We start from the raw sequence: 12,559 nt of genomic DNA on the forward strand, positions 1-12,559 counted from the left end.
TGGCAGTTATAAGAGTCGAGGGACACAAAAGGGAAGCAGTGGTTGGAAAGGGAGTGAGACAGGGTTGTAGCCTCTCCCCGATGCTACTCAATCTGTATATTGAGCAAGCAGTGAAGGAAACAAAAGAAAAATTCGGAGTGGTTATTAAAACCCATGGAGAAGAAATAAAAACCTTGAGGTTCGCCGATGACATTGTAATTCTGTCAGAGACAGCAAACGACTTGGAAGAGCAGTTGAACGGAATGGATAGTGTCTTGAAACGAGACTATAACATGAACATCAACAAAAGTAAAACGAGGATAATGGAATGTAGTCGAATTAAGTCGGGTGATGCTGAGGGAATTACATTAGGAAATGAGACACTTAAATTAGTAAAGGAGTTTTGCTATTTGGGGAGCAAAATAACTGATGATGGTCGAAGTAGAGAGGATATAAAATTTAGACTGGCAATGGCAAGGAAAGCGTTTCTCAAGAAGAGAAATTTGTTAACATCGAGTATTGATTTAAGTGTTAGGAAGTCGTATCTGAAAGTATTTGTAAGGAGTGTAGCCACGTATGGAAGTGAAACATGGACGATAAATAGTTTAGACAAGAAGAGAATAGAAGCTTTCGAAATGTGGTGCTACAGAAGAATGCTGAAGATTAGATGGGTAGATCACATAACTAATGACGAGGTAATGAATAGAATTGGGGAGAAGAGGAGTTTGTGGCACAACTTGACTGGAAGAAGGGATCGGTTGGTAGGACATGTTCTGAGGCATCAAGGGATCACCAAGGGTAGCGTGGAGGGTAAAAATCATAGAGGGACACCAAGAGATGAATACACTAAGCAGATTCAGAAGGATGTAGGCTGCAGTAGGTACTGGGAGATAAAGAAGCTTGCACAGGATAGAGTAGCATGGAGATCTGCATCAAACCAGTCTCAGGACTGAAGACCACAACAACAACAACACTTCTCCTCTCGTGTCACCTCCATTGTTTGTGTGCTGACATATACTGTCACCAGCACACTGGTCATCAAAGATCTTCAGCAGAGAGGCCAAAGACGTACCGACAAGCTACGTGCCGCCAACGCGCTCTCGCCAGCAAGCATTTAGATCGAAGCCGCTGGCTAGAGGCCCTCACTCACTCACTCACTAAGTCACAGTCCAGTTGGCATCTTTCAGTCCACTCACAGAGTTCAAATGGTTCAAATGGATCTGAGCACTATGGGACGTAACATCTGAGGTCATCAGTCCCCTGGATTTGCAACTACTTAAACCTAACTAACCTAAGGACATCATACACATCCATGCCCGAGGCAGGATTCGAATCTGCGACAGTAGCAGCAGCGCGGTTCCGGACTGAAGCGCCTAGAACCGCTCGGCCACAGTGGCCGGCACTCTCAGAGTGGGTCACTATCTACACTAGTGTATAGTGACCATAATTGTGACAATAGTCAGATTACCGGTATTGTCTGCAAGATGACTACTACTAATGAGCTTGCACCACAACACATGGGCTCTATTCAAGATAAGTAAATGTGGCAGTTTTAATCCACGTTAATTCACGTTTTAATCCACTTATGCAGTTGTGTTGTAGAAAGAGGATATTGGCCACCAACAAAATCCTCTTCAATGATTCCTACGGTACAAGAATTTACAGTTTGGTTTTGCAAGTTGGTAAGAGCATTTAGAAAGTAGAACACTGTTACCAACCTACCAACATGAGAGTGCTGCCACCTATGGACGTTATACATAAAAACTTGCTCTTTTCAAATGTTCATGGTACAGATAGAAAACTACTTCAGAAGGTACAGGACAAAATCAGTCTCAGACTTTGTTGACCAGCCCTCGTGTTATGTACAGGTACGTGTTCTTTTTTTTTTCTGGCTTTTATTTCATTTCTTCGCTTGGTCAGTGGTTCCAGACGCTTGAGTCAGGAACCGCACTGCTGCTACGGTCGCGGGTTCGAATCCTGCCTTGGGCATGGATGTGTGTGATGTCCTTAGGTTAGTTAGGTTTAAGTAGTTGTAAGTTCTAGGGAACTAATGACCTCAGCTGTTAAGTCCCATAGTGCTCAGAGCCATTTGAACCATTTTTTCACTCGGTCATCACGCTAATGATTGCATATGACAATGTCAATATTAGAGGTTGGCCAGATGCCCTTTCTGTCGTCATTCTTTTCGCCTGGAATGGAATGTGTGTACATCATTAGTCTGCGTCTAGTGTTGTCCCATGTGAAAATATGAGAACGTTTTCCAAACGCCTGCAAATCATGTAACTGAGGTGGGACTCCAGGATAAGACCGTTATTCAACTAACGGGGTGTGGAAAGTTGTTGTTGTTGTGGTCTTCAGTCCTGAGACTGGTTTGATGCAGCTCTCCATGCTACTCTATCCTGTGCAAGCTTCTTCATTTCCCAGTACCTACTGCAACCTACATCCTTCTGAATCTGCTTAGTGTATTCATCTCTTGGTCTCCCCCTACGATTTTTACCCTCCACGATGCCCTCCAATACTAAATTGGTGATCCCTTGATGCCTCAGAACATGTCCTACCAACCGATCCCTTCTTCTGGTCAAGTTGTGCCACAAACTCCTCTTCTCCCCAATCCTATTCAGTACCTCCTCATTAGTTATGTGATCTACCCATCTAATCTTCAGCATTCTTCTGTAGCACCACATTTCGAAAGCTTCTATTCTCTTCTTGTCCAAACTATTTACCGTCCATGTTTAACTTCCATACATGGCTACACTCCATACAAATACTTTCAGAAATGACTTCCTGACAGTTAAATCTATACTCGATGTTAACAAATTTCTCTTCTTCAGAAACGCTTTCCTTGCTATTGCCAGTCTACATTTTATATCCTCTCTACTTCGACCATCATCGGTTATTTTGCTCCCTAAATAGCAAAACTCCTTTACTACTTTAAGTGTCTCATTTCCTAATCTAATACCCTCAACATCACCCGACTTAATTCGACTACATTCCATTATCCTCGTTTTGCTTTTGTTCATGTTCATCTTATATCCTCCCTTCAAGACACCATCCATTCCGTTCAACTGCTCTTCCAAGTCCTTTGCTGTCTCTGACAGAATTACAATGTCATCGGCGAACCTCAAAGTTTTTATTTCTTCTCCACGGATTTTAATACCTACACCGAATTTTTCTTTTGTTTCCTTTACTGCTTGCTCAATATACAGATTGAATAACATCGGGGAGAGGCTACAACCCTGTCTCACTCCTTTCCCAACCACTGCTTCCCTTTCATGCCCCTCGACTCTTATAACTGCCACCTGGTTTCTGTACAAATTGTAAATAGCCTTTCGCTGCCTGTATTTTACCCCTGCCACCGTCAGATTTGAAAGAGAGTATTCCAGTTAACGTTGTCAAAAGCTTTCTCTAAGTCTACAAATGCTAGAAACGTAGGTTTGCCTTTCCTTAATCTTTCTTCTAAGATAAATTGTAAGGTTAGTATTGCCTCACGTGTTCCAACATTTCTACGGAATCCAAACTGATCTTCCCCAAGGTCCGCTTCTACCAGTTTTTCCATTCTTCTGTAAAGAATTCGCGTTAGTATTTTGCAGCTGTGACTTATTAAACTGATAGTTCGGTAATTTTCACATCTGTCAACACCTGCTTTCTTTGGGATTGGAATTATTATATTCTTCTTGAAGGCTGAGGGTATTTCGCCTGTCTCATACATCTTGCTCACCAGATGGTAGAGTTTTGTCAGGACTGGCTCTCCCAAGGCCATCAGTAGTTCTAATGGAATGTTGTCTACTCCCGGGGCCTTGTTTCGACTCAGGACTTTCAGTGCTCTTTCAAACTCTTCACGCAGTATCTTATCTCCCATTTCATCTTCATCTACATCCTCTTCCATTTCCATAATATTGTCCTCATGTACATCGCCCTTGTATAAACCCTCTATATACTCCTTCCAGCTTTCTGCTTTCCCTTCTTTGCTTAGAACTGGGTTTCCATCTGAACTCTTGATGTTCATACAAGTGGTTCTCTTATCTCCAAAGGTCTCTTTAATTTTCCTGTAGGCAGTATCTATCTTACCCCTAATGTGACAAGCCTCTACATCCTTACATTTGTCCTCTAGCCATCCCCGCTTAGCCATTTTGCACTTCCTGTCGATCTCATTTTTGAGACGTTTGTATTCCTTTTTGCCTGCTTCATTTACTGCATTTTTATATTTTCTCCTTTCATCAATTAAATTCAATATTTCTTCTGTTACCCAAGGATTTCTATTAGCCTTCGTCTTTTTACCTACTTGATCCTCTGCTGCCTTCACTACTTCATCCCTCAGAGCTACCCATTCTTCTTCTACTGTATTTCTTTCCCCCATTCCTGTCAATTGTCCCCTTATGCTCTCCCTGAAACTCTCTACAACCTCTGGTTCTTTCAGTTTATCCAGGTCCCATCTCCTTAAATTCCCACCTTTTTGCAGTTTCTTCAATTTCAATCTGCAGGTCATAACCAATAGATTGTGGTCAGAATCCACATCTGCCCCTGGAAATGTCTTACAATTTAAAACCTGGTTCCTAAATCTCTGTCTTACCATTATATAATCTATCTGATACCTTTTAGTATCTCCAGGATTCTTCCAGGTATACAACCTTCTTTTATCATTTTTGAACCAAGTGTTAGCTATGATTAAGTTATGCTCTGTGCAAAATTCTACAAGGTGGCTTCCTCTTTCATTTCTTCCCCCCAATCCATATTCACCTACAATGTTTCCTTCTCTCCCTTTTCCTACTGACGAATTCCAGTCGCCCATGACTATTAAATTTTCGTCTCCCTTCACTACCTGAATAATTTCTTTTATCTCGTCATACATTTCATCAATTTCATCATCTGCAGAGCTAGTTGGCATATAAACTTGTACTACTGTAGTAGGCATGGGCTTTGTGTCTATCTTGGCCACAATAATGCGTTCACTATGCTGTTTATAGTAGCTAACCCGCACTCCTATTTTTTATTCATTATTAAACCTACTCCTGCATTACCCCTATTTGATTTTATATTTATAACCCTGTAATCACCTGACCAAAAGTCTTGTTCCTCCTGCCACCGAACTTCACTAATTCCCACTATATCTAACTTTAACCTATCCATTTCCCTTTTTAAATTTTCTAACCTACCTGCCCGATTAAGGGACCTGACATTCCACGCTCCGATCCGTAGAACGCCAGTTTTCTTTCTCCTGATAACGACGTCCTCTTGAGTAGTCCCCGCCCGGAGATCCGAATGGGGGACTATTTTACCTCCGGAATATTTTACCCAAGAGGACGCCATCATCATTTAATCATACAGTAAAGCTGCATGTCCTCGGGAAAAATTACGGCTGTAGTTTCCCCTTGCTTTCAGCCGTTCGCAGTACCAGCACAGCAAGGCCGTTTTGGTTAATGTTACAAGGCCAGATCAGTCAATCATCCAGACTGTTGCCCCTGCAACTACTGAAAAGGCTGCTGCCCCTCTTCAGGAACCACATGTTTGTCTGGCCTCTCAACAGATACCCCTCCGTTGTGGTTGCACTTACGGTACGGCCATCTGTATCGCTGAGGCACGCAAGCCTCCCCACCAACGGCAAGGTCCATGGTTCATGGGGGGGGGGGGGGAGGGGGTGGAAAACTGCCTAAAAACCACTTTGAGACTGGCGGGGACACAGCCCCCCATCGTTAACCGCCGATCGTATTCGCTTCGGGGCTGGCACACTTCCCTCTCTCGCAAGCTGCGCTTTAATACGTACTGCTATCAGGGTGGATTATGTAAATAAAATTCTTTTGTGTTAAAATGTTGGCACTGAGCCTACTAGAATAAATTAAATGCAAGATCTTTATTAAAAGTCCGTTGCTGTATCAGTTGTACGTTCATACTGGTTGAATCAACACCGACTCAAAGGAAGGTCTCAGCACTTGTTCGTGACGTCACGTCAGCTACGCACGGCGAACGCCAGGTCTGTTGCAGGCATACTCATAATGGTGGTGTCTCCCTCTCTGACACAGGAAAATGTGAAACTATTGGCCGTAGTTGACCAACACACATTGTTCTGAGCGATGTCTCCAATCAATTAACTGTGCAATTCGTTACACTTCTTAACAAATAGTGTACTCCAGAACTTAAATTTCCACCTGTTTTAAGGATTGACATACAAAAACAACTTCATGGTCCAGCAGCAACAGAATTTGTGCTTCTTTACCTTATTTGTAAATCTGAGGAAGTTACGTTTGTACTGGGTTGCTTTTACAAGAAACTGTGAACATATTGGTGCTCTTCTTTAGGTATCTTGGTTGACTATGGGGTGAGGAGCACTGAATGTTAATGAAATATCTTGCGATTGTACACATTGCGGGAGGGGGCGGGGCACAGAAGAAGAGGCAAAAGAGAGATACTTGTTTTATCAAATAAAATTTTTTTATCTTACAAAGTTTCTCCTTTCAGTTGCAAGAGGGGAATATTTATCTTTTCTAATGTGTACGTTTAAAAAAGTTTAAGCTCAGCAGTATTTTTGATGTATGAAGCTATTTTGTTTCCTGAAAACGACTGTAATCTAATGACTGGCAACAGTTGTACATTTACACATGTAAATTAGTTCACATTTCCAGTGACGATGTCAAACGAAAATAAATAAATAAAAGAAACGAGTTAATTGTAAGGGGCTTGGGGTAAGTTTCGATAACAAAATGGATCAAGTAAATATAGTTACTTGAACGTAAAATTTCCGACGCTTGCAATGGGGCAAAGCATCTTCTCATATTGATCTACGTTTGTTTCGACAAAATTCAGTAATACAGAACTATGATCTTCCTTTGTAGCTTTACGATAGTAAGAAAATCTTTCATCTAAATAAAACTGCATAATGCAAAACATTACCAAACATTTTATCCAAAAATAAGAGATTTATAGTGATAAGCACGCCCAGGCGTTTCTGCCTGCAACAGACCTGGCGTTCGCCGTGCCTAGCTGACGTGGCGTCACCAACAAGCGCCGAGGCCTTCCTTTGAGTCGGTGTTGGTTGAATGCGATAATCAGGTACTGTGATAATGCAAAACTGTACAAAATAGTGAAAAAATGTGAAAGATTTTAATTAACGGTGCGTTTAGTAACATGCATAAAACAGATCGAATTACTGAATCCTTTTCACTGGCAGGAACCATCAAATAGATAACTGTACCAACAACAGGAATGGCCAGTTACAGTTGATGAACACGACATACGAGCAGAAAAGTGTATTTACTATAATGCAGATTCCAGAATTTAAATAATGTATCTTCTCCTCTTTTTTCTCCTCGTGGCATGAGAAAACTGAACGCAAACCAATCATATTGGAACTTAGTGAGTTCCACTAAGTATTATTAATCCATTTATTTCAGGGTGCACCCACATTGCCGCTCCTCTCTCCCCCAAACCCCTAATTCTTCTGACAAATTAAACCTTGATTCGTCGTACTCGACGTTCCGATACTTCTTATAGGCGTGAGTCAAGCAGAGAACTATGGCATTGGTAAATAGAGTTTAATCACGAGGATATAGTATCTTTGGTTTTCTGTACCTTTTCTCAGGCCTGGGTAAGAGGCTGATACTGCCTTAAGCTGGCCCTGTATTTTGAAACATCGGTAGACTCCCACGAAAACATGACTTTCCGTTTATGTCGCTCCCTGCAGTTGGGCGAAAAATCTTCTTCGTAATGTTAAAGACCATCTTAGACTGCGAAAGGCGCGTCCGTTCCTCATTCCGTGCAAATGTGGCACGTCTTACGAGCGGCAGGCTACCAGAAATGTCGAGGAGGGGTAGAAGCAACAAAGGCGACGCAACTAAAGAGCAAACCAGCTGTCGCGAGCACAGCTACACACAATCATGAAATGATATACGACGAGAGCGGTATCGTGGTGCAAATCCCAAATCTACATCTACTTTCACGCTCTGCAAAACATTGTACCAGGTTTTAGGGCTTCTTCCCGTTTCATTCACGTATGTTTGCTTAAACGCCACTGTGTGCGCTGAAATTAGCCTTATCTCGTCATAACGATCCATATGGGAGTGAGGATGGGGAAGTAGAGGGTGTATGTAGTACGTTCCTAGACTTTATCACTTAAAACTGGTTCTTAAAACTTTGTACGTAGGCCTTCTCACAAGGCAACCTCCCCATCGCACCCCCCTCAGATTTAGTTGTAAGTTGCGCAGTGGATAGGCCTTGAAATACTGAACACATATCAATAGAGAGAAAAGGAAGAAGTTGTGTGGAACTATGAAAAAAATAAGCAAAATATACAAACTGAGTAGTGCATGTGCAAGATAGGCAACATCAAGTATGGGGTTAGCTCAGGGACGCCGTGGTCCCGTGGTTAGCGTGAGCAACTGCGAAACGAGAGGTCCTTGGTTCAATTCCTTCCCTCGAGTGAAAAGTTTACTTTCTTTATTTTCGCAAAGTCATAGGTCAACCAGAAACACGTCTGATATATTCTATACGACACTGGTGACGGCATGTGCGTCACATGACAGGAATATGTTGTCGACCCACCACCTAACTTGTACACTTGGCGGATGGGTAAAAAGATTCTTGTACCTTGCTCGACTTAGATTTCCTTGTGGATGTGATAATCACACCCAAAAAAGTGATGAAAACAGAAGAGTTTGTCACATAAACTGCTACAAATGAGTACAACAGTTTCACAGTCGCACAGTTTTCCCTGTGCTCTGTAAAAACATATGTTTTTAACGTTTTCAAATTCTCCCGTGTGTAGACCGTCAAATCCTGCATATGTCCAACCAAATCTGAACATTCCTCGAATTTTGGAGAGCGAAGTGCCTGAACTTTGATAATTGACACACGATCACGTAAACAGTACTGCTCTGTGTACCTGTGCAGCTTCGCAAAATCATAGAATCTTTTCACAAAGTATTTCACTTGCCGAAAACCAAACACATCTAACGGTTGCACAAAAGGCGTACAACCTGGAGGAATGGTTGGTTCAAATGGCTCTGAGCACTATGGGACTCAACTGCTGAGGTCATTAGTCCCCTAGAACTTAGAACCAGTTAAACCTAACTAACCTAAGGACATCACAAACATCCATGCCCGAGGCAGGATTCGAACCTGCGACCGTAGCGGTCTTGCGGTTCCAGACTGCAGCGCCTTTAACCGCACGGCCACTTCGGCCGGCCCTGGAGGAATGGTAATCATGTCTACTCCCACACTAAAATTGTACAATGCCTGATCCTTTTGTCCTGTATAGCTGTCAAGGAGTAGGGCAAAATCTTTGTCCACATAAGGAGCAATCACACGTTCATTAAAGTCTTTCACTAATCTTTTCTCCATTTTTCCTGACGCACTGCAATTCACTACGGAACAGTTACCTCGCATCGGACGGACTGACGGACAGATAATAATAATTCTCTGAAAATAAAAAATTAAACTGATCACTCGAAGGAAGACTTTAACCAAGGACCTCTCGTTTCACAGCTACTCACACTAACCACGGGACCACGGCGCTCCAAAGCTCACACTATCCTAAATGTTGCCTATCTTGCGCATGGACTACTCAGTTTGTATATTTTGCTTATTTTTTTCATAGTTCCACAGAACTTCTTCCTGTTTTCTCGATTGATCTGTGTTCAGTTTTTCAAGGCCTATCCACTGTGCCAACTTTTAACTTAATCTGAGGGGGTGCGATGGGGAGGTTCCCTTGTCAGTGTAGTCTGCGGCTGTGTTCAAGTGTCTGCCAGCTCAGTTCATTCAGCATCTCCGTGACACACTCCTAAGGGTCACATAAAACCTACGACCATTCGTGCTGGTCTTTTTTGTAGATGTTCGATGTGCCCTCTTAGCCTTACTTGCTACAGATCCCACACACTTAGGCAATATTTTAAGATGGACCACTCGAGTGTTTTATAAGCAAGCCTCATAGTGATTGGTGAACAGTGGAGGGGTGACGTATTTCTCCTGGCGGAAGGAAGAAGTGGATACTGGCCGCAGGGCTGTCCCCTTAGGCCTCGAAAACGGGTCTGAGGTTTTGGCCACTGCTGAAAGTACATCTGAGCCAGATCAATACGCCCCGCGTGATGGGACTGCGGCCGATCTTCCTGAGAGGTCCGGACAAGTCAGAGGGTGGGGGCGCTCGTCACTGGAATCCTCAATGTGACAGAGCACCTCATATTCAAGAAGATTTCGGGCTTGCCGCCGGTCGTCGTTAGCTCCCATCCACGATATTTCGACTGGAGACCTGCCAGCCATCCTCAGGTGAGCCATCAAAGACTGACGAAGACGCCCTCCGTTCCGTAATCCGAGGTGCATTCAAGTTCTAAGGCCTCCGATTTTTTTTTCTCCGGACTGGAAAGAGATATAAACATGCGCATTGTTTTAAAATGAGGCCGCATTCATTGTCAATACGTCCCAGAGATGGCAGCACCGTACGGCAGATGGAATTTTACCGCCAGCGGCGAGAATGAGAACTGTTTTAAATACTTCAAATGGCGACGTTTTCCTTACTTGAACAGCGTGCAATCATTCGTTTTCTGAATTTGTGTGGTGTGAAACCAATTGAAATTCATCAACAGTTGAAGGCGACATGTGGTGATGGAGTTATGGATGTGTCGAAAGTGCGTTCGTGGGTGCGACAGTTTAATGAAGGCAGAACATCGTGTGACAACAAACCGAAACAACCTCGGGCTCGCACAGGCCGGTCTGACGACATGATCGAGAAAGTGGAGAGAATTGTTTTGGGAGATCGCCGAATGACTGTTGAACAGATCGCCTCCAGAGTTGGCATTTTCGTGGGTTCTGTGCACACAATCCTGCATGACGACCTGAAAATGCGAAAAGTGTCATCCAGGTGGGTGCCACGAATGCTGACGGACGACCACACGGCTGCCCGTGTGGCATGTTGCCAAGCAATGTTGACGCGCAACGACAGCATGAATGGGACTTCCTTTTGTCGGTTGTGACAATGGATGAGACGTGGATGCCATTTTTCAATCCAGAAACAAAGCGCCAGTCAGCTCAATGGAAGCACATAGATTCACTGCCACAAAAAAAATTTCGGATAACCGCCAGTGCTGAAAAAATGATAGTGTCCATGTTCTGGGAAAGCGAGGGCGTAATCCTTACCCACTGCGTTCCAAAGGGCACTACGGTAACAGGTGCATCCTACGAGAATGTTTTGAAGGACAAATTCCTTCCTGCACTGCAACAAAAACGTCCGGGAAGGGCTGCGCGTGTGCTGTTTCACCAAGACAACGCACCAGCACATCGAGCTAACGTTACGCAACAGTTTCTTCGTGATAACCAACTTTGAAGTGATTCCTCGTGCTCCCTACTCACCTGACCTGGCTCCTAGTGACTTTTGGCTTTTTCCGACAATGAAAGACACTCTCCGTGGCCGCATATTCACCAGCCGTGCTGCTATTGCCTCAGCGATTTTCCAGTGGTCAAAACAGACTCCTAAAGAAGCCTTCGCCGCTGCCATGGGATCATGGCGTCAGCGTTGTGAAAAATGTGTACCTCTGCAGGGCGATTACGTCGAGAAGTAACGCCAGTTTCATCGATTTCGGGTGAGTCGTTAATTAGATAAAAAATCGGAGGCTTAGAACTTGAATGCACCTCGTATATAGCGTGCAGCGAGTATTCCGCGCTTGCGTCAAAATCATATGGACAGACGAACCACACCGCCCGCCAGCAGCGCCCTCGCTGGTGGAACTGCAGAAGTCGGCGTTGTCAATTGCCGCGGCCATCGGAGAACTCTGACGTCTTCGTCTGGAGCAGATCTTAGAGATGACGGGGTTCCACGCATTATCTAGCTGGTAGTCACTTTCACGGTTCATAAGATTGTCTGTCATGCGAATTTGCACTGATTCTTTTATGACAGAGTCCCAAAAGGATGCCGGTCGCGGTGGTCTCGCGGTTCTAGACGCGCAGTCCGGAACCGTGCGACTGCTACGGTCGCAGGTTCGAATCCTGCCTCGGGCATGGATGTGTGATGTCCTTAGGTTAGTTAGGTTTAAGTAGTTCTAAGTTCTAGGGGACTGATAACCACAGCAGTTGAGTCCCATAGTGCTCAGAGCCATTTGAACCATTTTGAACCCAAAAGGATGTTGCTGTGGCTATGATTGTTGTCTTGTCATACTCAATTGAGTGTCCAGTGGAAATGCAATGCTCAGCAATTGCAGACTTGCTGGGCTGCAAAAGGCGAGTACAGCGATTATGTTCAGTGCAACGTTCTTCTACTATTCGCAATGTTTGGCCTATGTATGACATGCCACACTGACAAGGTATTTTATGAATTCCCACCTTCTGTAATATCAGATCGTCTTTCACTGATCGCAGCAGGTCGGAAATCTTCGATGGTGGACGGAAAATCACTTTCACTTCGAAACCGTGGAGGATTCTACTTGCAATTTTGAATGAAATGTTGCCAACAAAGGGAAGAAAAGCAATGATTTAGAAGGCGTGCCTCTTCTTTCTCCACTCCCTGTTTCTTTGGCTTAGTTGCAAGTGCCTTGCTAATTTGGTGGGTAGTACATCCATTCTCTTTGAAAACCCTCTTCAGATGGGCAAGCTCTTCAGGCAAACT

Source organism: Schistocerca nitens, chromosome 10 (genome assembly GCF_023898315.1).
Source record: "Schistocerca nitens isolate TAMUIC-IGC-003100 chromosome 10, iqSchNite1.1, whole genome shotgun sequence".
Lineage (NCBI taxonomy): Eukaryota > Metazoa > Arthropoda > Insecta > Orthoptera > Acrididae > Schistocerca > Schistocerca nitens.